Here is a 26,010-nt window from a genome sequence, read left to right as displayed (position 1 = left end):
CTGGGTCGCTTCTCGCTCCCGGTATTGTTACTATGTTAACATATTTCTCCTTATGGGTCAAAGTTTGTATTACACTAAGAGCTGAGATGCGCTACCTGCACACACAGTTGTGCCCACGTATCCCTTCCCACCCCCTCAATAACTGAAACCCAGCCCTCTTTCCCACCCCCTCAATAACTGAAACCCAGCCCTCTTTCTCACCTCCAGGGTCCACAGAATGTTGAACATGTGACTTTAGAGTCAACATTTATTCTCCTGAGCAAGTTGAATTGAATTGTTTGTATTACAGTCATCTTTATTTGATTATGATTGTTTGGAGCATTTCTTGCTCATGATGAAACTCGCTTTTCCTGAGCTGTTGATGCTCTAGATCTGTCAGTGAGTGGGGACAACTGTTGTCCCCCAGGGCCCTCTAGTGGAGCTGACTATCTCCACTGTTTTATTTCTACTTACCTGTGCATAGTGTATGATGTTTTAAAATTATTCTTTATGCTTTTGTTTGAACACTGGCTGTTTTGCTAACTAGAAAGCTAAAGCATTTTAGCTGAATTACAGAAATGAGTATCACATGGTTAGCCTACCAATTATAGAGGAAATATTTGCAAATGGATAGATTTGGTTTTCCTAAACCACAATTACATTCTCTTAATGGAAGGAAAACATGTGAACTATTTATCTTTGAGTCCTCACTGATTTAATGTCAACAGAAATCTACCTAGCGTCTGAAAATATTTGTATTTTTTATTTGTATATTTTTCATACTGTTCGAAGGAACTGTTTCAATCTTGGCGTGTAAAGGTGTTTTTGTAAGTGTAGATATGTAATATCTTTCACAGTAATCACTGGGATGACACTGAACCTTATTTTCCTTATTGTCCGCATTTCTTTCTTCTGCTCTTTATTGATCGGGAAAGGATAGAACATTTCTGTTTTCCTCCAGTATTTGGTCATTAGGTACAGCCTATTTTGCCAGATAAACGATTTGAAGTAAGTTCTACACTGGTATTATTATTGGGTAGAAGGAAGGAGATTGGACCTGAGTACCAGGATGAAGACACAGCACTTCCTCTTCCTCTATGCCCTCTCCCCCTCCCCCATCAGACCTGACCCTTAACCCACCAACCCCCTACTGTATCATTATATCCCCACTCTGCAGCTGCTGCTTTACCACCATCTGACTTATGTGATGCTTGAATTAGACATGGGATACTTTTAAATCTGTGGATTTATTGACACCTCTTAGAGCAGTGGTATTCAAAGTCGGGGGAATTGCAGTGCGGTTGGCATTTTTGGGGGGGGGGGGGACAAAAAATTAAGGGTATTGTATGGGACAATATACAAATATTTTTGAGAACGACAATTAGAAAAATAAAGCTGTATTGATTAAATGTATTTTATTGGTTTCTTTTCATTTTGAGATGAGATGAAAATGCAATGAATTGAAGGTTGTTTGTTGATGTAAAAATACATATTTCCAGATTTTAAGGCTGTGTCATTAGATTTGGGGTGGGGTCACAAGAATTCTGGCAGAAAGATTTGGGACCTTGTTGAAAAAGTCTGAATACCACTGTCTTGGAGTGTGTGCTCATTCTGTTTTGTTTTTCCAGTAATGAAGTAACAAAAGTAAAAAACGGGAGGTGTAAGAGAGAGATAGGCAGGGACAGCAGACGTATTTCACAGATTGTTGAGAGACACACACAGTAGATGGCTCCTAAAACTGTCATGTGTAAAACACAAACACACATGCATCCTTGGTTTACAAAGTGGTGTTGAATAGACCTGCGAAATGCAATCTTTCCTCTGTCAGAACTTGCTATACTGGCACAGCCTTACCGTAGGACTGAGTTAGTTTGTTCTGTGCTCCACTATCCTCACCTCTCATGATGATTTGAATGGATCTGTATGTTACTTGTGATGTCTCCTTTCCTTCCCTGTGTTACACAGGCAGATGTTTTTCTGCTCTAAAAACTGGAAAACAAAATGGCGGTGAAAATGAAAGTTGAGTATTTTTGCTCTGTCGTGGTTTTGAACAGTGCTGTATCAGTCATATCTTACCCAAGAGTGTTTACAATTGCATTGCTTCCTCTTTTCTCAAAGAGATGAGCATTTTCAAAAAGTCACAAATCGAGGAAATCAGTGCTGAAAATCATTTTGAATTTCCCGTTTATATTGCACTGTGTTGTTCAAATGTGCTGAATGTTTTCGTTTTAGAGGCTTTTTTGTAAGGTATTTATGTTTTTACAGCACTTTTCCTCGTCTAAACTAATCCCTTGAAGGACTTGCTGATCAATTTCAACCTTTTCACGTGAACTAAAATTTATTAAAACATTTTGTGAATGATTACAAATGTCAATAATGAAAAAGTAATAATGAAAGTCAGACTTTTCTTTCTTTTGTCAGTTCCACTACACACTTGTCCAAACTATGCATGGGAAATAAACGTCCTGAGAGACATTAAACAGTTTCAAACTTCTATCTTCTTTCACATTGACCTGGTCCACCCACAATTTACCTCTTCTCCTTTTATCTCTCTTGGCTTTTATAATGCTTGCCACAATATATTTCAGGTCACACAAATCATTTCTCTTTTTATATAAATTCTTGTGTGCATTCCTGTGAATATGTGAGCCTCAGGACTCGATGAATCATCTCAACAGTGCCGACATGCTTTTTCTCACGGAATGATTTAATTATATTTCCTGTAAAAGAAATGTATTGTCCCCAAAGTCTCAAGGCTATGCCTATTTAGCACTAACGATGCATTCAGACTCTACCATTCAGACTCTACTATTCTTCTTTTATGTGGACATACTGAATTCTTTCATTGAATTTGCCTCTACTTACCCATGAGTTTGAAATGGGTTGAAATTGAACATTTTCACCACGACAAATGTTCACTCTATATTATGGAAAAAGAACATTAACATCCAGAGCAGCATCCATATACTTTTTCAGAAAGCTTGTCGATTCCTGGGGTCAGTATCGGCTACAGTCAGTATTGATGGCCAATCAGCAAAAAGCTCCTATAAGCAACAAGATGGGCTATTTGCTAAACATTGTCACATCAGATGGATAGATTGTGCAAGTCAATTGTTAGCGGCATGAATCACCAGTGTTATTAGGTGAGCGGCACTCTTGTGTGAATCTAATTCTGTCTTATTGACCTTTTAAAGCCAAATGCCACACTCAGAGCCTGTATTAGTATGTCATTTTTTCTGGGTAAAAACTCTTGTTTGACAGTTCCCAACACCATGGAGTGGAGCAATGACCACTTATCACAGTACACACACTCTTTAGAGTGATTGCTTCATATTGTTGACTGATTCTAAGCAATCAGACCAAGTCGTTCTGTATCTCTGAATTGGTCTATAATCAAGCTCTTAGACTGAATGTTTACACCTGTGCTCACTGCTTTGAAAGTTCTTAACACACTGTCATGACTATTCAACCTGGTTTCAGAGCATTAAGTATTATTCTGTATGTAAATCAGAGAAACTCAATTTAGTATGATATGCTACATTTCATATGGTACATATTAATTTGTGGATGTCCATCACCCTTTTCGTATTATATGTTACGAATTTAGAACGCCGCAGCCCGTCTGGTGTTCAACCTTCCCAAGTTCTCTCACGTCACCCCGCTCCTCCGCTCTCTCCACTGGCTTCCAGTTGAAGCTCGCATCCGCTACAAGACCATGGTGATTGCCTACGGAGCTGTGAAGGGAACGGCACCTCCATACCTTCAGGCTCTGATCAGGCCCTACACCCAAACAAGGGCACTGCGTTCATCCACCACTGGCCTGCTGGCCCCCCTACCTCTGAGGAAGCACAGTTCCCGCTCAGCCCAGTCAAAACTGTTAGCTGCTCTGGCACCCCAATGGTGGAACAAGCTCCCTCACGACACCAGGACAGCGGAGTCAATCACCACCTTCCGGAGACACCTGAAACCCCACCTCTTTAAGGAATACCTAGGATAGGATAAAGTAATCCTTCTAACCCCCCCCCTTAAAAGATTTAGATGCACTATTGTAAAGTGGTTGTTCCACTGGATATCATAAGGTGAATGCACCATTTTGTAAGTCGCTCTGGATAAGAGCGTCTGCTAAATGACTTAAATGTAAATGAATTACAATTTGTATGATATGTAACCGAATGGTTGCAAGATTGAATCCCCGAGCTGACAAGGTAAAAATCTGTTGTTCTGCCCCTGAACAAGGCAGTTAACCCACTGTTCCTAGGCTGTCATTGAAAATAAGAATTTGTTCTTAACTGACTTGCCTAGTTAAATAAAGATAAAAAACAAGATCTATATATACAGTGGATATAAAAAGTCTACACACCCCTGTTAAAATGCCAGGTTTTTGTGATGTAAAAGAATGAGACAAAGATAAATCATGTCAGAACTTTTTCTACTGTTAATGTGACCTATAATGTGAACAATTCAATTGAAAAATAAACTGAAATCTTCGAGGGGGAAAAATGAAAAATAAAACCTTACAATAACCTGGTTGCATAAGTGTGCACACCCTCTTATAACTGGGGATGTGGCTGTGTTCAGAATTAACCAATCACATTCAAACTCATGTTAAATAGAAGTCATTACACACCTGCCATCATTTAAAGTGACTCTGATTAATCACAAATAAAGTTCAGCTGTTCTTGTAGGATTTTCCTGACATTTTCTTAGTTGCATCTCAGAGCAAAAGCCATGGTCCGCAGAGAGCTTCCAAAGCATCAGAGGGATCTCATTGTTGAAAGATATCAGTCAGGAGAAGGGTACAAAATAATTTCCAAAGCATTACATATACCATGGAACACAGTGAAGACAGTCATCATCAAGTGGAGAAAATATGGCACCATAGAGACATTACCAAGAACTGGACGTCCCTCCAAAATTTATGAAAAGACAAGAAGAAAACTGGTCAGGGAGGCTTCCAAGAGGCCTATGGTAACATTAAAGGAACTGCAGGAATTTCTGGCAAGTACTGGCTGTGTGCTACATGTGACAACAATCTCCCGTATTCTTCATATGAATGGGCTATGGGGTAGGGTGGCAAGACGGAAGCCTTTTCTTACAATGAAAAACATCCAAGCCCGGCTGAAGTTTGCGAAAACAAACATCAAGTCCCCCAAAAGCACGTGGGAAAATGTGTTATGATCTGATGAAACCAAGGTTGAACTTTTTGGCCATAATTCCAAAAGGTATGTTTGGCGCAAAAACAACACTGCACATCACCCAAAGAACACCATACCCACAGTGAAGCATGGTGGTGGCAGCATCATGCTTTGGGGCTGTTTTTCTTCAGCTGGAACCGGGGCCTTAGTCAGGGTGGAGGGAATTATGAACAGTTCCAAATACCAGGCAATTTTGGCACAAAACCTTCAGGCGTCCGTTAGAAAGCTGAAGAGGAAGTTCACCTTTCAGCACGACAACGACCCAAAGCACACATCCAAATCCACAAAAGCATGGCTTCACCAGAAGAAGATTAACATTTTGGAATGGCCCAGCCAGAGCCCAGACCTGAATCCAATTGAACATCTCTGGGGTGATCTGAAGAGGGCTGTGCACAGGAGATGTCCTTGCAATCTGACAGATTTGGAGCGCTTTTGCAAAGAAGAGTGGGCAAATATTGCCACATCAAGATGTGCCATGCTAATAGACTCCTACCCAAAAAGACTGAGTGCTGTAATAAAATCAAAAGGTGCTTCAACAAAGTATTAGTTTAATGCAACCAGGTTATTGTGAGTTTTTTATCCCCCTCAAAGATTTCAGTTTGTTTTTCAATTGAATTGTTCACGTTATAGGTCGCATTAAAGGTGGAAAAAGTTCTGACATGATTTATCTTTGTCTCATTATTTTACATCACAAAAACCTGCCATTTTAACAGGGATGTGTAGAATAATCCACTGTATATATATATTCTCAATTTGCAAAAATGTACAATATATTATGAATTTGACGTTACAAATTCTTGCTAGGTGGTTAACATTAGCTAGGCTACGGGTTAGGGTTAAGATTAGGGTTAAGTTTAGGAGTTAGGTTACCTCAAGTGCTGCACGTTTTGGTTTTTGCCCTAACACTACACAGCTGATTCAAATTGTCAAAGTTTGATGATTAGTTGACTATTTGAATAAGTTTTGTAGTGCTAGGGCAAAAACCAAAACGCCCACCCTGGCCAACCACTCTACTTTCATTCTGTCTTATGTAACCATACCAAACGTAACATATCATACTCATTAGAGCATCCCAGATTTACATTGACTATGTTATGTCTGGTCTATGAGACTATTGCCCCGGTAATTTCTGTATTTGGACTACTTGTTCGATTTTTGTTTGCATGGTTATGATATAGATGACAGTATTCATTTTTTTGTGTGTGCATGCACATGTGTTTCTGTGGATACCTGTCTATAACTCTGTGGGTGCATGTTAGTGTGTTTGTGGAACGTGATTTTGTCTGTGTGTCAGTGGCGGTCGGTGCCATTTAAGATTAGGGAGGATGTTCTTTTTTTATGTGCAAGACCTTATTTCTATTACAGCATATTGGATTGCTTTTATTCATATTCCAGTCAGCCAGCTCAATGTAACACCCCTAGAGGTTTAGTCTACTATATGATACTCAAATTTTCCCTATACCCATCATGAGGTTGCTACAACCTAGCCTACAAATGAATGTTTATAACGTAGGTACACAGGTCGAGAGGCAAATTGGAGTAATCAAGGTGACAGACAGTGACACATTTAATACTGCCTTGCACACTCTTGCCTGCATCTTAAGTAGCTGATCTGGAGCACAATCATTAGTCCCAAGTCCCAACTGGTGCAAAATATTCCGTTTTGCAACTAAAACAAATGTAGGTAGGTCCATCCCCATTTAGTTCCGGTTGCTTCTGTTTAAGAAACGTTTTGCAACAATTGGCGGAATGAAAACTCCCTGATCACCTGCACACAGAGTTTACTTTCATAGCAGCCGCATACAGCATTGTCACTTTGCTCGTTGAATAATTCCTTCTTGCATCTACGTGCTCTCCTCTCACCTCCATAACACAACAGCTGTCTGTGACCAGGCGGAAAAAAACATCTCCAAGCCAAACCTTCATACCATAACCGCTACATCGTTCGTCGTCACCATATTAGCTAACATCATAGCTAGTCAACATAGCTAACTACTAAAATTATCGTGTTAGTAAATCCACAATTCAATCCATGTGAACAATCACACAGAGTGCACAGCAAACAGTTTAGCAGTTACACCAGCGGGCCCTGGTGGCAATACATTTATAAAACCGAACCCTTACCTTGAGTAGGAAGAGTTGCAGTGTTGGATAGCCTTAGCCAGCTAGCTAACATAAATATAATTCCTCTATGTTTGAGTAAGGTTGTTGAGTAGGCTAAATTAGCTAGCTAGCTGAGTAAGTGAAAGGTTAACTAAGAAGAATAAAAAATATATAGCTAGTTCTCTCTCTCGCTCTCTGCTACTTCTTAATTTCTGAAGAAATGAAATGTTAAACTGTTCAACTATTGTCTTTCTCTTTGAGTCAACTACTCACCACACTTTATGCACTGCAGTGTTAGCTAGCTGTAGCTTATGCTTTCAATACTAGTATCACGTTTTAGGGAAGACCCAGATGCAGACGGTGTCAAAGTAACAAATGTTTATTACTGGAACAGGGGGCAGGCAAAACGACAGGTCAAGGGCAGGCAGAGGTCAGTAATCCAGATCAGAGTCCAAAAGGTACAGAACGGCAGGCAGAATGGTCCGGGAAAGTTCCGGGAAACCAGGAACTAGAAACCAACAGGCGCAAGGGGAAAATTGCTGGTTCTGTAGGCTTGACAAACAAAACGAACTGGCAACAGACAAACAGAGAGCACAGGTATAAATATACTGGGGATAATGGGGAAGATGGGTGACACCTGGAGGGGAGTGGAGACAAGCACAAAGACAGGTGAAACAGACAAACATTCATGTAGTGTAACAACTAGATGAATTGTCTGATCCTTTGATTGGATGGACAACATGTCAATTCATGCTGCAAGAGCTCTGATAGGTTGGAGGATGTCCTCCGGAAGTCATTATAATTACTGTTTAAGTCTATGGAAGGGGGTGAGAACCATGAATGAGCCTCCTAGATTTTGTATTGAAGTCTGACTTGGGACCAAAGCCAGCCCAATAGGCACACTGGTTGAATCAATGTTGTTTCCTCATTTTTATGAAAATAGTTGAACCAAGTTGCCTCCCAGATGGCATTGAATTGACATCTGGGAGGCCACTGGTATTTTTCAGTTAGCATTTACATAACAAATGGATAACTATGGACTTTAAAATCTTCTCAAAAAGCAGCATTCTTGATGATGGAGAGGTTGTGGATTCTGCTCACTCCAAGTCTTTAGTTTCACACTCCTGACCGAAACACAATTACACTAGAGCTAACATTAACATACAACACTGGTGACCCACTGGTGTTGGTTAAGTCCTTAGTCGAAATGCACCATCAGTGGAGGACAGTGACCCTCTACTCCTCCCCCCTTGGCTCGTCTCATCCTGAGTGAGTGGTTTGGTGGTAGGGTTACTGACCTTTATTTTGCAAAGTCCTTTTAACACCCAACAGTTCACACCTCAGGGCCCCTCAGCCAGTGTTTCAGCCCTTTGCTTACAGGTCACCTCCCCTCCAGCCCTGGCCCACATCTTCACCTCACTTCGCTGTCTGACTAGCTCTACGTCAAGGCAGGCAGGATAAAAATAAAAACTGATTGATTGGTTTTTCACAAAACATTGAAAAGAAGGGACTGGTATGTGACTCAGATTCTATACTGCCCCCTTCTGGGCACTTCTGATAGAGGACAGATATTAGACAGACCCATTGTGGATTTTTCTGTGGATGTATAGTGACGGAGACGTTCATCTCGTCCCCAACTGGCTCTCTTTGTCAAACCTCTCTCTATCTATAAAAGGTATCCTTGGGACAAAGTTATGTAGACGTCGAAGTGGAATCCAGGGGAAATGATTTAGTCAATAACGGCTTTTGCGTGTTTGATAGACTCCACAAGCTAAATATGTTGTACATTTCAGTGTTGTATTATTGTGGAGAAATGTTGTTATGACTTGTGAGGAATGTAGCTGCCTCTGCTTCTGGCTCAAATGAAAGTTGATTGGTTGTGTACACAGTTTAGCAGGTGTTATAGCGGGTGAAGTGAAATGCTTATGTTACTAGCTCCTAACAATGCAGTAAAATGTCAAACAAGTACACAAATGACCCCCCCCCCCCCAAAACAAAAAAGAACTGAAATGTCAGAATGAAAACAATTAACAACCCAAATAGCACTGTAACAGTAATCCAAATGCCATCTGTACTTATATCACCGGATTAATTTACAGTTCACAAGATATATTAAGAATGATAAGTACAGCAGTATATGTTTTATTTATTTATTTAACGTGTACAGTGCATTCAGAAAGTATTCAGACCCCTTGACTTTTTCCAAATTTTGTTACAGCCTTATTCTAAAATGTATTAATATTTTTTTTCTCATCAATCTACACACAATACCCCATAATGACAAAACAAAACAGTTTTTTAGAAATGTTTTGCAAATGTATTAAAAATGAAAAACTAAAATATCACATTTACATAAGTATTCAGACCATTTACTCAGTACTTTGTTGAAGCACCTTTGGCAGCGATTAGTCTTGAGTCGTCTTGGGTATGATGCTACAAACTTGGCACGCCTGCATTTGGGGAGTTTCTCCCATTCTTCTCTGCAGATCTTCTCAAGCTCTGTCAGTTTGGATGGGGAGCGTTGCTGCACATCTATTTTCAGGTCTCTCCAGAGATGTTTGATCGGGTTTATGTCTGGGCTCTGGCTGCGCCACTCAAGGACATTCAGAGACTTGTTCCGAAGCCACTCCTGTGTTGTCTTGGCTGTGTGCTTAGAGTCGTCCTGTTGGAAGGTGAACCTTCGCCCCAGTCTGAGGTCCTGAGCGCTCTGGAGCAGGTTTTCATCAAGGATCTCTCTGCGCTTTGCTTAGTTCGTCTATCCCTCGATCTTGACTAGTCTCCCAGTCCCTGCCGCTGAAAAACATCCCCACATCATGATGCTGCCACCACCACTATGTTTCACAGTAGGGAAGGTGCCTGGTTTCCTCCAGACATGACACTTGGCATTCAGGCCAAAGAGTTAAATCTTGGTTTCATCAGACCGTGTTTCTCATGGTCAGGGTCCTTTGGTGCCTTTTGGCAAACTCCAAGCAGGCTGTCATGTGCCTTTTTACTGAGGAGAGGCTTCCGTCTGGCCACTCTACCCTAAAGGCCTGATATGTCTGATTGGTGGAGTGCTGCAGAGATGGTTGTCCTTCTGGAAGGTTATCCCTTCTCCACAGAGGAACTCTGGAGCTCTGTCAGAGTGACTATCGGGTTCTTGGTCACCTCTCTGACCAAGGCCCTTCTCCCCCGATTGCTCAGTTTGGCTGGGCGGCCAGCTATAACAAGAGTATTGGTGGTTCCAAACTTATTCCATTTAAGAATGATAAAAGCCACTGTGTTCTTGGGGACCTTCAATGCTGCAGAAATGTTTTGGTACCCTTCCCCAGATCTGTGCCTCGACACAATCCTGTCTCGGAGCTCTACGGACAAGTCCTTCGACTTCATGGCTTGATTTCTGCTCTGACATGCACTGTCGGCTGTGGGACCTTATATAGACAGGTGTGTTCCTTTTCAAATCATGTCCAATCAATTGAGTTTTACCACAGGTGGACTCCAATCAAGTTGTAGAAACATCTCAAGGATAATCAATAGAAACAGGATACACCTGATGCTCCATTTCGAGTCTCATAGCAAAAGGTTTGAATACTTATGTAAAGGTCTTTCTGTTTATGTTTAATACATTTGCAAACATTTTTAAAAACCTGTTTTCGCTTTGTCAGTATGGGGTATTGTGTGTAGATTGTTGAGAAAATAAATTATTTAATCAATTTTACGTATCAAAATGTGGAAAAGGGAAGGGGTCTGAATACTTTCCAAATGCACTGTATTACAGTAAGCTATGTCAAGAATCCAGAAAATAAATAAAATTTAAAAAATGTTATTTTTTTAGTAGTAGAGCTATTAGAATTAGCTATGTCAAGAATAGAGTATTTAAATACAAAGTACAAAACCCAATGGCAAAATGGATGGAATTGCAGGAAATGAGCTTCCAGAACCAGAGTCCGAGATGTAAATATTTGTGAATGGTATATATAGACACTACAGTATGGACAGTATGGGAATAGAATGGGTGTGTATAACACTAGTTATATATATTTTTTTATAAATTAATTTTATTGTCACATATACCAGATAGGTACAGTGAAATGTGTTGTTTTACAGTAGGGGTATCAAACTCATTCCATGGAGGGCCTAGTGTCTGCAGGTTTTAGTTTTTTCCTTTCAATTAAGACCTAGACAACCAGGTGAGGGAAGTTCTTTAGAAATTAGTGACCTTAATTCATCAATCAAGTACAAGGGTGGAGCAGACACTCAGCCCTCGGTGGAATGAGTTTGACACGTGTTTTACAGGGTCAACCATAGTAGTACTGCGCCCCTGGAGCAAATTATAGTTAAATGCCTTGCTTAAAGTCACATCTACAGATATTTCTCTTTGTCAGCTCAGGTATTCAAACCAGCAACCTTTCAGTTACTGGCCCAACGCTCTAACTTCTAGGCAACCTGCCGCCCTAATAGGATGTTATATAGGATGAGCAATAGTTATACAGTTATATAGGATGAGCAATTACTAGTGTTCAATGAATCTATGTACATAGATTGGAGATAGAAGCTGGAGATCGAAGCTGGAGATCAGGTACTCGGTCCCACCTTTGATGCACCTGTACTGTCTCCACCTTCTAAGCTGTAGCGGGGTGAAGAGGCCATAGCTCAGTTGGCTAAAGTCCTTGATGATATTCAAATCAAATCAAATTTTATTTGTCACATACACATGGTTAGCAGATGTTATTGTGAGTGTAGCGAAATGCTTATGCTTCTAGATCTGACAGTGCAGCAGCATCTGACAGGTAATATCAAACAATTCCACAACAAAACCTAATACACACAATCTAGTAAAGGAATGGGATGAGAATATATTGGTATAAAATATATGGATGAGCAGTGACAGAGCGGATAAGATGCAATAGATAGTAAAGAATAGATAGTGAGGGATACAGTATACAGTATACACATATGAGATGAGTAATGCAAGATATGTAAACATTCTTAAAGTGGCATTATTTTATTTATTTATTTAATTTTAATTTCACCTTTATTTAACCAGGTAGGCAAGTTGAGAACAAGTTCTCATTTACAATTGCGACCTGGCCAAGATAAAGCAAAGCAGTTCGACACATACAACAACACAGAGTTACACATGGAGTAAAACAAATATACAGTCAATAATACAGTAGAAAAAGAAGTCTATATACAATGAGAGCAAATGAGGTGAGATAAGGGAGGTAAAGGCAAAAAAAGGCCATGCTGGCAAAGTAAATACAATATAGCAAGTAAAACACTGGAATGGTAGATTTGTAGTGGAAGAAAGTGCAAAGTAGAAATAGAAATAATGGGGTGCAAAGGAGCAAAATAAATAAATAAATAAATACAGTAGGGGAAGAGGTAGTTGTTTAGGCTAAATTATAGATGGGCTATGTACAGGTGCAGTGATCGGTGAGCTGCTCTGACAGCTGGTGCTTAAAGCTAGTGAGGGAGATAAGTATTTCCAGTTTCAGAGATTTTTGTAGTTCGTTCCAGTCATTGGCAGCAGAGAACTGGAAGGAGAGGCGGCCGAAGGAGGAATTGGCTTTGGGGGTGACCAGAGAGATATACCTGCTGGAGCGCATGCTACAGGTGCGTCCTGCTATGGTGACCAGTGAGCTGAGATATGGGGGGACTTTACCTAGCAGGGTCTTGTAGATGACCTGGAGCCAGTGGGTTTGGTGACGAGTATGAAGCGAGGGCCAGCCAACGAGAGCGTACAGGTCGCAGTGGTGGGTAGTATATGGGGCTTTGGTGACAAAACGGATCGCACTGTGATAGACTGCATCCAGTTTATTGAGTAGGGTATTGGAGGCTATTTTGTAAATGACATCGCCGAAGTCGAGGATCGGTAGGATGGTCAGTTTTACGAGGGAATGTTTGGCAGCATGAGTGAAGGATGCTTTGTTGCGAAATAGGAAGCCAATTCTAGATTTAACTTTGGATTGGAGATGTTTGATGTGAGTCTGGAAGGAGAGTTTACAGTCTAACCAGACACCTAGGTATTTGTAGTTGTCCACATATTCTAACTCAGAACCGTCCAGAGTAGTGATGCTGGACTGGCGGGCAGGCAGTGTGCTCCGATGATGGGCTGACCACACTAAACTCTTGAGAGCTCTGCGGTTGCGGGCGGTGCAATTGCTGTACCATGTGATAATACAGCCCGACCGGATTCTCCCGATGGAGCATCTGTACACAGTACCAGTCAAAAGTTTAGACACCTACTCATTCCAGGGTTTTTCTTTATTTTTACTATTTTCTACAAACTATGAAATAACACTTACGGAATCATGTAGTAACCAAGAGAGTGTTAAACAAATCTAAATATATTTTAGATTCCTCAAAGTAGCCACCCTTTGCCTTGATGACAGCTTTGCACACTCTTGGCATTCTCTAAGCCAGCTTCATGAATAATCCTTTTCCAACAGTCTTGAAGGAGTTCCCACATATGCGTGTGATTGTTGAGGCCAGGTCATCTGATGCAGCACTCCATCACTCTCCTTCTTGGTCAAATAGCCCTTACGCAGCCTGGCGGTGTGTTTCGGGTTATTGTCCTGTTGAAAAACAAATGATAGTCCCACTAAGCGCAAACCAGATGGGATGGCATATCGCTGCAGAATGCTGTGGTAGCCATGCTGGTTAAGTGTGCCTTGAATTCTAAATAAATCAGTGACAGTGTCAGCAGCAAAGCACCATCACATCTCCTCCTCCATGCTTTAAGGTGGGAACCACACATACAGAGAGATCAACTGTTTACCTACTCTGCGTCATCAGACCAAAGGACAGATTTCTACTGGTCTAATGTCCATTGCTCATGTTTCTTGGCCCAAGCAAGTCTCTTCTTCTTATTGGTATCCTTTAGTAGTGGTTTCTTTGCAGCAATTCGACCATGAAGGCCTGATTCATACAGTCTCCTCTGAACAGTTGATGTTGAGATGCATCTGTTACTTGAACTCTGTGAAGCATTTATTTGGGCTGCAATCTGAAGTGCAGTTAACTCTAATGAACTTATCCTCTGGGTCTTCCTTTCCTGTTGCAATCCTCATGAGAGCCAGTTTCATCATAGCACTTGATGGTTTTTTGACTGCAATTGAAGACATTTTCCATATTGACTGACCTTCATGTCTTAAAGTAATGATGGACTGTCGTTTCTCTTTGTTTATTTGAGCAGTTCTTGCCATAATATGGACATGGTCTATCTTCTGTATACCACACCTACGTTGTCACAACACAACTGATTGGCTCAAACGCATTAAGAAGGAAAGAAATTCCACAAATAAACTTTTAACAAGGCACACATGTTAATTGAAATGCATTCCAGGTGATTACCTCATGATGCTGGTTGAGAGAATGCCAAGAGCATGCAAAGCTGTAATCAAGGCAGAGGGTGGCTACTTTGAAGAATCTAAAATATAAAGAAAAATTTAAAAACTTTTTCAGTAATTAAAGTTGAAGTTCAAACAATTTCCGATAACAGAATACAACTTAGCTACCAATTTTTTTATATTCATATACAGCTGACTTGAATAGGCTACCTGAACCTGCATGACATGAGCCGTCCTCACGCTCTCTCCCAGCTTGGATAGAAAGTTGTTGAGCCTAAAACCAGTCTATTAATGCCAAATAATACAGTCAGTCTACCCTCAAAACACTAGCTTACTAGGGATTGTTTCATTATGCAGTGTACTATCTATAGCTTAATAACTATATACCGATTTTAGCTATGATTTAAATGCTATTTATAAACTTTTTATAAAAATTACAAATCAAATAGCCTAACAATGAGGGAAAAAGTAGTCGGCTTGAGGATAAATTCAGCCACTATTTATTGTTGAACTTTTTGTCTGGCTAATATCCTACACAAACGGGCTGAAATATTCAATGTAAATAGGCCGAAATGAAATGAAATCCAACTTGAGAGACTCCCCTCATCTCCTGAAGTCCTCCTTTAATGTCTGCAAATGCTTTCACCAAGGCCTGTAGGTCCAGGTTGCAGGCCGACTGTTTTCGATACTGAGTATTTCCAACCCGATAGTCTTTCCTGAGACATTGTGCATTATATGGCCATTGCGCTGCACACAATTTAAACTTAGTCTTGAATGATGCATGCTAAGGTATACCAGAGATAAGGGACTGTTGATATTGCACCACACAACTCAAACGCCAGTTCACCAGTATGAAGAGATGGCGCCGATGAACATGGCTGATGTTTTACTTTCTCCCTACCAATTGTGCTATAATTTTTTTTGTGTGTTTTGTGTAACTTATTTTTTAACTTATTGTGTACATAATGTTGCTGCTACTATCTCTTATGACCGAAAATAACTTCTGGACATCAGAAAAGCAATTACTCACCGCGGACTGGAAGAAACTTTTTCCTTTAATGAGTCTGACGAGAAGGATATCCTGCTTTCACTGGAACAGGCCCAGATACAAGCCTTTTACGTGAAGAAAAGACGCTGGAAAAGGGGCCACAGATCGAGCAGCCTTCTGAGAATCCGTAGGCGAGCGAGTAAACTCCCACTGCCATCCGTTCTCCTTGCTAACGTGCAATCACTAGAAAATAAAATTGATGACCTACGGTTAAGATTATCCTACCAACAGGACATTAAAAACTGTAACATCTTATGTTTCACTGAGACATGGCTGAATGACGATACGGACAATATAGAGCTAGCGGGATTTTCCATGCACCGAGAGAACAGAGACGCAACCTCTGGTAAGACGAGGGGTGGGTGTGTGTGTCTATTTGTCAATAACAGCTGCTGTACAATGTCTAATATTTATTAAGAAGTCTCGAGGTATTGCTCGCCTGAGGTAGAGTACCTTCTGATAAGCTGTAGACCACACTATCTACCAAGAGAGTTCTCATCTATATTATTCGTAGCCGTCTATTTACCACCACAGAACGAAGCTGGCTCTGAGACCGCTCTCAACCAACTCTATATGGCCATGAGCAAAGAAGGAAATACTCACCTAGAAGCAGCGCTCCTGGTGGCCTGGGACTTTAATGCAGGCAAACTTAAATCAGTTTTTCCAAATTTTTACCAGCATATCACATGTGCAACCAGAGAAAATAAAATCCTCGACCACCTTTACTCCACACACAGAGATGCATACAAAGCTCTCCCCCGCCCTCCATTTGGCAAATCTGACCATAATTATATCCTCCTGATTCCTGCTAACAAGCAAAAACTTAAGCAGGAAGTACCAGTGACACGCTCAATACGGAAGTGGTCAGATGACGCGGATGCTACACTAGAGGACTGTTTTGCTAGCACAGACTAGAATATGTTCCGGGATTCATCCAATGGCATTGAGGAGTACACCACCTCAGTCATCGGCTTCATCAATAAGTGCATTGACAATGTCGTCCCCACAGTGACTGTGCGTACATATCCCAACCAGAAGCAATGGATTACAGGCAAGATCCGCATCGAGCTAAAGGCTAGAGCTGCTGTTTTCAAGAAGCGAGAGACTAATCCGGACGCTTATAAGACATTCCCGTTATGCCCTCAGACGAACCATCAAGCTATCATGCACATGGCGAGACCCAGATGTAGACACAGCAGGCTGACCTCCTGCTCTTGTTCTGGGAAGAGTGGAGGCTGATACCCCATGGAGCACTCGAAAGGGGAGAGTCCCATGGCAGAACAGGGAGAAGTGTTCCGGGCATACTCCACCCAGACCAGTTGATGGCTCCAGACAGTGGGGTTGGTTGAGACCAGGCATCTCAAGGTGGTTTCCAGGTCTTGGTTGGCTCGCTCCAACTGACCGTTGGTTTGGGGATGGAATCCGGATGACAGGCTGGCCGATGACCCAATAAGGGTGCAGAATGCCTTCCAGAACTGAGACGAGAACTGAGAACCCTGATCGGAGACCATGTCTACCAGGACTCCATGGATCCGGAAGACATGCTGCACCATAAGCTGGGCCGTCTCCTTGGCAGAAGGTAGTTTGGGGAGAGGGATGAAATGGCGGCCTTGGAGAACCGATCGACTACCATCAGAATGACAGTTTTGCCATCAGACGGAGGGAGCCCAGTGACAAAGTCCCGAGATATATGAGACCAGGGATGATGAGGGACCGGTAGTGGCTGAAGGAGGCCAGAAGGAGCTTGCCTTGAGTCTTGTTCTGAGCACACACTGTGCATGCGTCAACGAAGGCAGAGATGTCAGGAACCATTGTAGGCCACCAGAAACATTGTTGGATGAAGGCTAGTGTAAGATGCAACCCTGGATGACAGGTCAGACTGGAGAAATGAGCCCATTCCAGGACCCGGGACCGGACTGGGTTAGGGACAAACTGCCGGTTAGCCAGACCCCCTTCAGGTCCAGGCTGGGAGCGTTGCGCCTCGCGAACCAGGTTCTCAATACCCCAATCCGCAGTGGCAGCAAGGCATGAGGTAGGGGAATGGTTTCAGAGGTTGAGGGTGTGGCAGAGGAACTGTATAGGTGGGAGAGAGCGTCAGGCTTCACATTTTCTGACCCTGGGCGGTAGGAAATGGTGAAGTTGGATCTGTAAACAAGAGGGCCCACCAGGCCTGCCTGGAGTTGAGGCGCTTGGCTGTACGGAGATATTCCAAGTTTTTATGGTCGGTCCAGACCAAGAATGGCTGTTCTGCTCCTTCCAGCCAGTGCCTCCACTCTTCCAACGCCATCTTAACCGCCAGGAGTTCATGGTTGCCTACATCATGGGGCGGCAGGTAGCCTAGTGGTTAGAGCGTTGGGCTAGTAACCGAAAGGAGGTTGCAAGATCCAAATCCCGAGCTGACAAGGTAAAAATCTGTTGTTCTGCCCCTGAACAAGACAGTTAACCCTCTGTTCCTAGGTCGTCATTGAAAATAAGAATTTGTTCTTAACTGACTTGCCTAGTTAAATAAAGGTGCAAATATTAAATCATAGTTCCTCTCTGCAGGATTGAGATGATGGGATAGGAAGGCACAGGGATGAAGCTTTTTGTCCTGGGCAGATCGCTGGGACAGGATAGCCCCCACTCCAACATCTGAAGCATCAACTTCCACAAATCGACGCGAGGGGTCCGGATGGAGGAGGATGGGTGCTGTTGTGAACCGATGCTTCAGGTCCACAAAGGCTTTGTCGACAGCTGGAGACCATTTGAATGGTACCTTGGGAGAGGTGAGTGCCAAGAGGGGGGCTGCCAGGGTGCTGTAATCCCGAATGAAACGGCAGTAGATGTTAGCAAAACCAAGGAACCGTTGCAACTGCACACTGCACGTTGGTTGAGGCCAATCCACCACTGCTTTCACTATTTCAGGATCCATCCTAACATTGCCCTCAGCAATGACATATCCCAGAAAGGTGATAGTAGAGCATTGGAACTCACACTTCTCAGCTTTCATGAACAATTGGTTCTCCAGGAGGTGCTGAAGGACCTGTCTGACATGAAGTACATGTTCTTTGGCAGATCAGGATAAAAACAGGATGTATTTCAGGTAAACGAACACAAAACGGTTTAGCATGTCCCGGAGCACATCGTTGACCAAAGCCTGGAAAACAGCGTCATACCATTTGGTGAGTCCAAATGGCATGACCTGGTACTCATAATGTCCACTGGCTGACTTCCGCTCATCCCCCTTGCGTATCCGAACCAGATGGTAGACATTCCGAAGGTCCAACTTGGAAAACACAGTGCCCCCCTGGAGAGGTTCAAACGCCGAGGAGAGGTAGGGGTAATGATTTTTAACCGTGATGTAATTAACCCTTTCACACGTACCATCACACGGGGTGTGATCGTTCTACAGTGGTCCCTGAAGCGTACGATCACACCCCGTGTGATTAGAACACTCATTTAGAACGCTCATTTAGAACGGCCAGTTTCGAATGACGCAACAATCAGCATTTGAGCTGGCCACACTTTTTTCAGAAACTATTTACACAAACAGTCCTTACAAAGTTATGTCCAGAATGTGAGCAGTTTATTTTTGGATGCAATGTTCAGATATTCACAGAAGTATCTATAGCATAACACAATCATCCTAACTGGAAAAATGTAGGCTACATTTGTCCTAGCGCTAACTGAGGAAAGATTGACGCAACACAAGCGGTCATATTTTCTAACTCTCGGCTGACGTAAACTATACCATGAATTAGCTAATAGCAATTACTATGTATAATTAATCACATCACGAGTGAGCTCACCATTGATCGAAATAATTAGATAAAACACTTTCTAGAAATTGAAAGTAATCCGTCGATTAGTTTCAGCCCGCAGCCATGCATTTTTTCCTCACAGAAACCGAAGATAATAAGAGAAGACAAGATGAGTTTGATCTGTTTACAGTATGCATGTTGAAGGGGTGTGTCATCTACTGTCGTTCACATCCCACCATTCATTTGCAGAAGTCCTCAAAAAATGAGTGAACTCTTACTCACCTCTTTTTGTTATAACATCTTTGGTCAAACGGATGATTACGTGAAACCCAGAATGCATTGTATGTCAACAAACATGGCTCCATACACATAGCTGGAATTAGCTTAGCTCATCATAATCAGTACAACCTTCAAAACATTATTTTACACACATACTATGCGCCCATTACAATTTATGCAAAAATCGGAATGCATGATTTATCACGGGTAATTGAAAAACGTCAATAAAATACAAAATATATCAATAATACCACACAAAACATTTTCTGATAGTGATTTACTGATACAAATGGCGCGTGCAGGCAGTCAATCACGGTAACCTCTCACTCCCACTCTGAGCCATTCTGTGTTGTTGTTTATGTAACAATCACATCCTGGAATGGAGAGAACGTTCGAACATCACGTGCATAAAAAAACTCACGCTGAGGCGACCGTTAGAGATATTTGGAACTCACGCGTGAAAGGGTTAAGTCCCCGGTAGTCAATGCACAGACGCAGGGTCTTGTCCTTCTTTTACACAAAGAAAAACTCTGTGCTGGCAGGAGATGCAGACGGATGGACGGCCCCAGTGGCCAGAGACTCCTCTGTACTCCGCCATAGCTTTGGTCTCTGGTCCGGACAGAGAATACAACTGACCCCAAGGTGGTGTAGTGCCTGGGAGAAGATCAATGGCACAGTCATAAGGACGATGCGGGGGAAGGGAAGTAGCACGTGCCTTACGAAACACATCCAGGAGGTCACGGTATTCATTGGGAATAGCAGAGACATCCACAGTCTTGCTAACATCCTGAGGAGGACAACTTGGGGAAGGCTGTGCTGCTTGAAGGCAGTGGGAATGGCAAAATGGGCTCCAACCCAGGATGGAGCTTGTGGTCCAGTCAATCACAGGATTGTGCTTTTGTAGCCAGGAAAATCCCAAAACAACCGGAACATGGAGAGATGCAATGAGGAGGAACTGTATGGTCTCACTGTGGTTACCAGAAACCCGTAATTGAATGGGCAGAGTACAATGGGTGACTTCCCCTATAGACTGGCCGTCCAGTGCCCTACCATCCATGGGAACAGAGAGAGGCTGAGTGGGAATACCAATCTCTGAAGAAATAGTGGCATCCATAAAACTTTCATCAGCCCCAGAGTCAATGAGCACTCAGAGAGACTTAGATTGGTCTCCCCACGGCACAAGCACAAACATGGTGTGCAGATGATGGGAATTAGGGAACTCCCAGTCTGACTCACCATAGTACTGGTACCCACTAGAGACAAGGGTTTTCTAATAGGGCAGGTAGCTATGAAATGTCCTGCCCCTCCACAGTACAGGCAACAATTACTGTTCATCCTCCATGAGCGTTCCCCAACTGATAACCTAGCTCTTCCCAACTGCATAGGCTCAGGAGTATCCAACAAGTAGATTCACGGGAGGGCCTGGGTGGCTTCGAATCCTCTTGGAAAAGCTGCCTTCTGAAACTTCCTGATTCCCTCAAAGGTGAACGAGCCATAGTGGATGCACGAGAGTGCCCGAGACCAGACCTCCTCTCACTCCTACATTCCCTTAGGCGTCCATTGATTTTGATGGTTAGGGCGATAAGGGAGTCGAAGTCCACCGGCAATTCCCGAGCAGCTAGCTCATCCTTTACCTCCTCAGATAATCCGTGTAGAAAAGTATTGAAAAGAGACTCCAGATTCCAAGCACTCTCGGCGGCCAACGTGTAAAAATCAATTGCGTAGTCTGACACACTACAGGAGTTTTGACCTAAGTCAAGCAGTTTACTGGCCGCCTTTCTCCCGGATACCGTAGACTCAAATACCTTTCTCACCTCTGCCATAAATTCCTCCAGATGAGCACAAATGGCAGATTGTTGCTCCCAAACTACCGTAGCCCAGGAGAGCCCCCTTCCCGACATTAGCATAATAATAGAGGCTAACTTCGATCGGTCTGAAGGAAACGAAGATGGATGTAGCTCAAAAATAAGCGAGCACTGAGAAAGAAAACCCCGGCAGGTACCAGGATTCCCCGAATATCGCTCGAGGAGGTAAGCGGGGTTCTCGGGGAGCCGGCATAGGCCGTTCAAACTCACCACAGAGAGGGAAAAAAATTACTGGGTGATTGGGGTTTTTCAGAGGTGGCATACAGCCTCTGAGCTAACTCCCTGATTTGCTCCATAACAGCCTTTAACCCATGGTCGCGGCATTCCGTCAAGGAACTGAGCCCTTCCAAAAGGCCCTGTAACAACTCCTCATGTCTCCAAATAGTGGCTCCCTGCAGGGAGACAGCGTGGCGGAGCGGGTCCAAGTTTGCTGGGTTTGACATGGCCAGTTCATACTATCATGACACAAGGCGAGACCCAGATGCAGACACAGGAGGCAGATGGTTGGAGTCTTACAATGTTTATTAATCCAAAAGGAGTAGGCAAGAGAATGGTCATGGACAGGCAAAAGGTCAAAACCAGATCAGATTCCTGGAGGTACAGAGTGGCAGACAGGCTCGTGGTCAAGGCAGGCAGAAAGGTGAGTCAGATGGGTTCAGAGTCCAGAAACAGGCAAGGGTCAAAACCGGGAGGACTAGAAAAAGGAGCATAGCAAAATGCAGGAGAATGGGAAAAACACTGGTTGACTTGGAAAACATACAAGACGAACTGGCACAGACAGACAGGAAACACAGCGATAAATACACTGAGGAAAATAAGCGACACCTGGAGGGGGTGGAGACAATCACAGGGACAGGTGAAACAGATCAGGGTGTGACACAAACAAGCAAAGAGTCAATACAAGATTAAGATTGAATCCTACTACACCGGCTGTGACGCTCGTCGGATGTGGCAGGGCTTGAAAACTATTAAGGACTACAAAGGGAAACCCAGGCGCGAGCTATCCAGTGACGCGAGCCTACCAGACGAGCTAAATGCCTTTTATGCTCACTTTGAGGCAAGCAACACTGAAGCATGCACGAGAGCACCAGCTGTTCTGGATGACTGTGTTATGACGCTCTCGGTAGCCGATGTGAACAAAACAGGTCAACATTCACAAAGCTGCTGGTCCAGACGGATTACCAGGATGTGTACTTAAAGCATGCGTGGACCAACTGGCAAGTGTCTTCACTGATATTTTCAACCTCTCCCTGACCGAGTCTGTAATATCTACATGTTTCAAGCAGACCACCATAGTCCCTGTGCCCAAGGAAGCGTAGGTAACCTGCCTAAATGATTACCGCCCCATGGCACTCACGTCGGTAGCCATGAAGTGCTTTGAAAGGCTGGTCATGGCTCACGTCAACAGCATCTTTCTGGACACCCTAGACCCACTCCAATTCACATACCGCCCCAAAGATCCAGAGATGACGCAATCTCAATCGCAATCCACACTGCCCTTTCTCACCTGGAGAAAAGGAACACCTATGTGAGAATGCTGTTAATTGACTACAGCTCAGCGTTCAACATCATAGTGCCCACGAAGCTCATCACTAAGCTAAGGACTCTGGGACTAAACACCTCCCTCTGCAACTGGATCCTGGACTTCCTGGCGGGCCGCCCCCAGGTAGTAAGAGTAGGCAACAACACGTCTGCCATGCTGATCCTTAACACTGGGGCCCCTCAGGGGTGCTTGCTTAGTCCCCTCCTGTATTCCCTGTTCACCCACAACTGCGTGGCCAAACATGACTCCAACACCATCATTAAGTTTGCTGACGATACAACAGTGGTAGGCCTGATCACCGACAACGATGAGACGGCCTATAGGGAGGAGGTCAGAGAACTGGCAGTGTTAGAGCCGATTTGGACATATTTGTATTAAAGACAGAACATACAGAGCTCCATGTACATTTGTGTAAATATATGAAATATGAATGTATATGATGAAATATTAGGTACGTACCTTTATGATTTATATTTACCTGATTGAGATGTATTCATTTGTTGTTAGTGTAACTTAGATTTGCCCCCCCCTCTTGCCCATTCATTGTACTGTGGTAAGAATGTTAGGATAAAGGCAGGAAGTTGGGCCTTCGGGGAGAGGAGTCCTTGCTAAACGCGGGAGCGGTATAGTTTTTTTGACCATACAGACATACAAACAGGTCATATTATGTATTTTCCATATCAAGTAATCTATGCTTTAAATTGATTGGATAATATTTTTTTGTTAGATATAAGAAGAATAAACATTTTTGTTGCACCATATCCCTGGATCTCATTGAATGTTTGGCCGTTTGGAAACCTTGAGTGTGGACTGTATGCGTACCAAACAGCCCCACTTCAGGCTTGGGCAGTGGCTATGGTAAAGAGGAAAGGAAGCCACTACAGGCAGTGTGGTGCCAGGACAATAACCTCTCCCTCAATGTGAGCAAGACAAAGGAGCTGATCGTGGACAACAGGAAAAGGCGGACCGAACACGCCCCCATTAACATCGACAGGGCTGCAGTGGAGTGGTTTGAGAGTTTCAAGTTCCTTGGTGTCCACATCACCAACGAACTATAATGGTCTAAACATACCAAGACAGTCGTGAAGAGGGCACAACAAAACCTTTTCCCCTTCAGGAGACTGAAAAGATTTGGCATGGGTCCCCAGATCCTCAAAAGGTTCTACAGCTGCACCATCAAGAGCATCCTGACCGGTTGCATCACTACCTGGTATGGCAACTGCTCGGCATCTGACCGTAAGGCGCTACAGAGGGTAGTGCGAACGGCCCAGTACATCACTGGGGCCAAGCTTCCTGCCATCCAGGACCTATATAATTGGCGGTGTCAGAGGAATACCCATAAAATTGTCAGACTCCAGTCCCTCAAGTTAGACTTTTCTCTGTTACCGCACAGCAAGCGATACCGGAGCACCAACTCTAGGACCAATAGGTACCTCAACAGCTTTTTATTTTTTTTTTCACTTTTATTTAACCAGGTAGGCCAGCTGAGAACAAGTTGTCATTAACAACTGTGACCTGGCCAAGATAAAGCAAAGCAGTGCTACAAAAACAACAGAGTTACAGATAAACCAACGTACAGTCAATAACACAATAGAAAAGAAAAATAGAAAAATCTATGTACAGTGTGTGCAAATGTAGAAGAGTAGGGAGGTTGGCAATAAATAGGCCATAGTGGAGAAATAATTACAATTTAGCATTAATACTGGAGTGATAGATGTGCAAGTAGAGATACTGGGGTGCAAAATAGCAAGAGGGTAAGTAATAATATGGGGATGAGGAAGTTGGGTGTGCTATTTACAGATTGGCTGTGTACAGGTACAGTGATCGGTAAGCTGCTCTGACAGCTGATGCTTAAAGTTAGAGAGGGAGATATAAGACTCCAGCTTCAGTGATTTTTGCAATTCGTTCCAGTCATGGCAGCAGAGAACTGGAAGGAAAGGCTGCCAAAGGAAGTGTTGGCTTTGGGGATGACCAGTGCAATGTTCCTGCTGGAGCGTGTGGGTGTTGCTATTTTTTTATTTTACCTTTATTTAACTAGGCAAGTCAGTTAAGAACAAATTCTTATTTTCAATGACAGCCTAGGAACAGTGGGTTAACTGCCTTGTTCAGGGGCAGAACAACAGATTTTTACCTTATCAGCTTGGGGATTTGATCTTGCAACCTTTCGGTTACAAGTCCCACACTCTAACCACTAGGCTACCTGCCGCCATGGTGACCAGTGAGTTGAGATGAGGCGGGCTTTCCCTAGCAAAGACTTATAGATGACCTGGAGCCAGTGGGTTTGGCGACGGATATGTGAGGGCCAGCCAACGAGAGTATAGAGGTCGCAGTGGTGGGTAGTATATGGGGCTCTGGTGACAAAACGGATGGCACTGTGATCCAGTTTGCTGAGTAGAGTATTGGGGACTATTTTGTAAATGACATCGCCAAAGTCAAAGGATCGGTAGGATAGTCAGTTTTACAAGGGCATGTTTGGCAGCATGAGTGAAGAAGGCTTTGTTTGCGAATTAGGTATCCAATTCTAGATTTAATTTTGGATTGGAGATGCTTAATGTGAGTCTGGATGGAGAGTTTACAGTCTAACCAGACACCTAGGTATTTGTAGCTGTCCACATATTCTAGATCAGAACCGTCCAGTAGTGATGCTAGTCAGGCGGGAGGGTGTGGGCAGCAATCGGTTGAAGAGGATGCACTTAGTTTTACTAGCATTTTAAAAGCAGTTGGAGGCCACAGAAGGAGTGTTTTTTACATTTACATTTTAGCCATTTAGCAGACGCTCTTATCCAGAGCGACTTACAAATTGGTGCATTCACCTATAATATCCAGTGGAACAACCACTTTACAATAGTGCATCTAAATCTTTTAAGGGGGGGGGTTCGAAGGATTACCTTATCCTAACCCAGGTATTCCTTGAAGAGGTGGGGTTTCAG

The 26,010-nt window shown here is 43.1% G+C and overlaps 1 gene across 1 annotated transcript; it reads left to right on the top strand.

The window, feature by feature from the left end:
- Window positions 1–2,260: 2,260 nt before the first annotated feature.
- Window positions 2,261–2,464, top strand: bt2a2 (Butyrophilin subfamily 2 member A2; the record flags this gene model as incomplete). Its single annotated transcript, NM_001141433.2, is given in 1 exon segment — window positions 2,261–2,464. The product of NM_001141433.2 is annotated as a Butyrophilin subfamily 2 member A2 (mRNA).
- Between the last annotated feature and the right edge of the window lie 23,546 nt (window positions 2,465–26,010).

This window comes from Salmo salar, chromosome ssa16, assembly GCF_905237065.1.
Source record: "Salmo salar chromosome ssa16, Ssal_v3.1, whole genome shotgun sequence".
Lineage (NCBI taxonomy): Eukaryota > Metazoa > Chordata > Actinopteri > Salmoniformes > Salmonidae > Salmo > Salmo salar.
This window is presented reverse-complemented; position numbering and strand designations above follow the sequence as displayed.